Here is a 5,238-nt window from a genome sequence, read left to right as displayed (position 1 = left end):
CCCCCTCCTTTTTCTTTTGTATTATTATACTCCCTCTCTCTCTCACTCATTGCCCGGCTCACGCCCTCGCCCAGCTCTTAAATATGTCACGTGCTTTCATGCAAGCAATGCACCATGTGCACTCGTGAAACGAGTTTGTCCACTAATATATAAATGGATATTTGCACACACAAAACTCAGTAAAATACGCGAATGCCTTCATTGAAACCTGAACCTCCGGACTACAAAGCGAGTGTCTCATCGTCTACGAACCGCAGTCCAAACTAATTGTGATTGTTTAACCTGTGACAAAACACGTGAAAAGGACACAAACAATTGTTAAATCGACCACTAAAAGTTTAGATTTCTGTCGGTTGGAGGTGAGTGGTGCTTTTGTCAATTGCTAACTTTGGCGACATATTTTTTCTCGTGGCTTTTGTAACGCGCACTTATGAAATATTATATTGAATTGACTTTTCCTTACTAAAAGCATAAATGACGGCGAAAGTTCAAAACTCTTTCTTAAATTCTTTCTCATGACGCAGTAATACTTTTTTGGTGTCTTTTATGCAGTGCCATCTCATAAAGAACACGTCACCCCTGATACAACCCTGGAAGAGGAACGAGCTCTTCTGTTTCACGCAAGACGAGTTTTAACTGAGTGAAAAATTCGGCACACTCTTTGGATAAGTCAGTATCTGTGCACGAGGTGAGCAAACCGTCTAGAGGATTAGCATAATAATGTGCAAAAGAAATGGTGCAATACTGAAAGGATAGCGGACTATTCTGGGAGTACCAAAGTGTTGTGCGATTGTATTGTGAACAACAGACATCGACCCTAGGCGACCATCGCCTTATTTAGATTTTGTGGAAGTTGCGACACAAAGCATCATCCTGGGTCTACTTTCCAGCTCCGACCTCGAAGAGGATTACTTGGGTGAGTTACGTTCTTTTTTATGTCCTACTAATACAAAATATAAGTGTTTTTACACACCCATCGACACAATTTAGATTATGAAGGCCAAGGGTTTCAGCCCCAGCTGTCAGGGCCAACGCAGGCTGAGAGGGAGATCGAGGTCTTCTTCTTCTTCTTCTTCTTCTTCTTCTTCTTCTTCTTCTTCTTCTTCTTCTCTCTCTCTCTCTCTCTCTCTCTCTCTCTCTCTCTCTGTCTGTCTCTCTCTCTCTGTCTCTCCCCCTGAGCTGTCAGATACACAGGATAGACAACAGTCGACAGAATACCTGTTTGTCCCTGGTCACTTCCTCTAGCTTTGACACATCCAGGCCCAGACCTGATCGAACTCTTATAATTGCCAATTGGTCTATTTCTTTTTTATTTTCCATACTTTGGTCTCCGTTCCATGTCTAATAAGGCAATCTTGTCTCTAGCATTCTCAAGAAATGTCACAAATATTTCTATTTTCTCCTTTTTTTGGTTGTGTTGGTGTCTTTAATCCAAGCCTTTCCGACAATTTATTTTTTGCTATAAATTAATTCCATTTTATTTATAAATTCACGTACTCGTAGACCTTTTATTTGAAAGTGTTTTGATTTCTTTGAACTGCTTTGTTTGTTTTCCATATCTTTGAACCATATATCAGGATCGCTAAAAGACTGCTATTGCATTTTAAAAATAGTTTGTACTGAGATACTCGGTAGAAATTCTCCCAACATAGAATCGAACTCGGGTCTTCTGCGTGGGTTTACGAAGTGCCTAACCGCTACACTACTACCGATACCTTTTTCTGTTGTTTCATGGTTACCCTTTTGGCCTTGAACGCAAACGATATTACATCGATTCACTAGTAGGGGGGGGGGGGGTATTTTTCGAGTATCTCCAAGGCAAAACAAAATTTGACAGAATCATAAAGAAAGCCAGCAAGATCTCTGGATTTCTTTTTTACCATGATTGATGAAATAAATAAGATCACAAGTATTAAAAAAACCCAAAAAACCCAAGCATATATAAACAACTCAACAAACCTTCTCTCCGAACAAATTGTAAGATCACGAAGCGGCAGATGGGTACCACTAAGAACTTTTGAAAAAAGTAAAAGAAAAAAAGTAAAAAAAGAAGTTTTTCACCGTCTGAAATTACGGCTACTATCGAAATAAACATAACGTGTATTGCTGGCGATTTTCAAAACGACGTAATATATAATTCGAATGTATATTAATAACTTTAAATGTCTGTAATAAATTCCTGCATGTCGTTGAAAAATGCATCTATTGTGATATGTGTATTATTGTCAGTTTTATTTTCCCCTTCGTATCGAATTTTAAAGAAAGTAATATCTAATTTACATTCTTTTGATAACTACTTGTACTTTTACCATTCCTGTTCAGCCAAGAAAAAGAAATTTCCCATTTGGTCAATAGAGTATCATCTTACCTAATCTTATCTATTTTTTTAATTGGACACGTCTCGCACATTGCTTTTTGGCACGGACAGACAAGGTCATAAGAGCACGTATCTAACTTGAGAGCTTATGCCAATTTTATTGTTTTTATGAGAAAAACAGCAACGACAATGAAAACGACAACGATAACAGCTTTATCTCTACAATGTTGAAATCTATCTGTCTATCTATCTATCTATCTATCTATCTATCTATCTATCTATCTATCTATCTATCTATCTATCTATCTATCTGTCTCGGTCTCTTTATATCTATCTATCTCTCTCTCCCCGTCTCTCTCTCTTTCTCTGTCTGTCTGTCTGTCTGTCTGTCTGTCTGTCTGTCTGTCTGTCTGTCTGTCTGTCTGTCTGTCTGTCCGTCTGTCTGCCCCCCCTCTCCCTCCCTCCCTCTCTCTCTCTCTCTCTCTCTCTCTCTCTCTCTCTTTCTCGGATCACCACTGTGGTGCCTTAAGATGATGTTGAAAACCGCTGTTTGAGTAGGAGTATTGTTTATTCACAATTTGCTTTTGGTGAGGTTGATGAATGTCACTTAAAAGAAAATAGCCATAATGTACATGTATCACTGAAAAGCAGCGAGATAACTGGAACAATTTTTAAACAGGTAAACACGTTTAACCCATACATTCTTAAGCAGACTGCAAAACACAACACTTGGGGCCCTGTCTCAGCATCTTCAGCACAGGTACACCCCCCTCTCCCCCCTCGAAAAGAAAACAACTACATGTGCTACACCCCTACCCAAACCCCATCCTTTGCAGTAGGGAAAACAGCATATCCATCCCATGGTATTGTACATGTTGGTGAGTAATGCCACCAGTGGGTCGATATTTTTATTTTTGTTCCTTGTGTGTGTGTGTGTGTCTGTGTCTGTCTGTCTGTCTGTCTGTCTGTCTGTCTGTCTGTCTGTCTCTCTGTCTGATTGTCTGTCTGCCATACATTTTCTGTTCACTAAATTACATTTTGTACTGTTGTTGAGTCGTTTTGCATCTCTTTACCCAAACAAGCAAACAATCAATATGGCGTTGTAAACAAATCTGTAATGTTATATCAACCTCAATCTAATTCAATGTACACCTATTACTATTAGCCTATAACCCCCCTCCCTCCCCAAGGGCAGTGCTAATGACAAAACTGTCTTTAGGCCATTCCCGAAGGTTGGATATTAACATATTATTCTTATGCATAGTAGAATTGTAAATGGGATGATTTATAAATGTCATGCTCATACTGTGCCGGAACAACATAGGGCGAACTGCTGCTTTTTCTTTCCTCATCCTTACTATCGTCATTTTTCCTCTACTTCTTTTTTATATTTGTCTTATTCCTGTGAACTGCTATTTCCGGGGTGCCTCGATAGTCGAAGCAAACTTTGCGCTGTTGAGGCAAGAGAGGTGAGCAGGGTAAGCCTGAATCCCTGTTTGGACTTTTCTGTTGACGTCCACCCCTTGGCGCTCATATGACCTTATGCAGTAACGAGCGTCGTAAAACCTTACTAAAACTAAAACTAAGCCTATAAACCGTTGCTGGACACTGAGATGACCTTGGGCGACGCACGGAGGAACACGGTACAGGTCAGACCATTGTGAGGCAGCGTTGTGGAAATAGGCTCTCGTCAATTTTGGGGCACATTGAGTTATTGGTATTATCTTAAAGCTTGTTCATTTGTCTTGCTTTCAATGAAAACATTATCCATCGATCTTCAATAGAAGTGGAAATATTTTGGATTGAAGGAGGTGGGGGTCACCTGATTTAAGAGGTAAAATTATCGAGAAAATGGCCGCCAAAGCTTGGTAAATTCCAAAGCTGGAGAGTCCATGGAAACTGTTATTTTATATTTATTGTGCCTTTAATCAACGTTTTCGGTGAAATCCTCAAAGGAATGTGTTTGCAAATGGACATAAAAGGTGTTGAGCCAAAAAACAAAAATTTGATAAAAATTGCTAAGCAAGAAGAAATCTGTTGTTTTCTTCAATCTCATTATTTTGACGAGAGCCTGATTCCACCACGCTGACAGACCATTGTTCTCGCGTTCAATACTTGGAATGCTAGACTAGTAACCTGGCAAATGTCGTGATGAGGATTAAAGTGCTCAAAGAGAAACTGACAGGTTTAATGTTGATTTCATGGGGTCTCGACGTCTGTCCAAATTATGAACTTAAGAACTTAAATAAAGATAGATAGATATATAGTTAGATAGATTTGTTTTTGGTAAGTGTTTTGCGGCGCTCGCAACTGCAGATGAGCGCGCGTGTCACACGGAGCATTTTCAATATTGATAGGGAATTTTGAATTTTTGCCCGAGTAGCGGCCGGAGTCTACTCTTATCGAATTTGGACCACCAAGGGATCTGTAACGTGCGCAACTTGCACACCGGACCTCCGAGATTTATCGCCCTTATCCGAGAAGGATAGATGTAGATTTTTCCTACCAGAAGATCAGGGGTGTGGTAGAAAGACAGCAGTAAGAAGGAGCGAGGAAGCAGTACTAAGGCTGCAGAGAGAGTCAGGAGCCGAGAGCAGGAGGGAAAGCAGACAACAGAACATTGCTAGAGAGCAGTTAAGGAGATGAAAGACAATTTTAGGGAAGAAATTTTTCGGTGATTACCCGGATTCGAAGTTGGGACCATTGAATGAGAGGCGAACACCTTAACATCTTAGCCAAATTATGAACTGAATTATCGATACATAGATAAATATATAGATAGATATATAGATAGATAGACGGATAGATAGACAGATAGATAGACAGACAGACAGACAGATAGATAGATAGATAGATAGATAGATAGATAGATAGATAGATAGATAGATAGATAGATAGATAGATAGATAGATAGATAGATA

General features: G+C 39.6%; 1 protein-coding gene across 1 annotated transcript in view; it reads left to right on the top strand.

Annotated features, from left to right (window-relative positions):
- LOC101858263 (prestin) overlaps positions 1-5,238 on the top strand; it is a gene marked incomplete in the record, with an annotated part of 109,448 nt that overhangs the window by 34,522 nt on the left and 69,688 nt on the right. Inside the window, 1 exon segment of the mRNA XM_035969463.1 lies at positions 553-916.

Source organism: Aplysia californica, unplaced genomic scaffold (assembly GCF_000002075.1).
Source record: "Aplysia californica isolate F4 #8 unplaced genomic scaffold, AplCal3.0 scaffold00147, whole genome shotgun sequence".
Lineage (NCBI taxonomy): Eukaryota > Metazoa > Mollusca > Gastropoda > Aplysiida > Aplysiidae > Aplysia > Aplysia californica.
The sequence above is the reverse complement of the archived record's forward strand: the minus strand, read 5'-3'. Positions and strand labels throughout refer to the sequence as shown.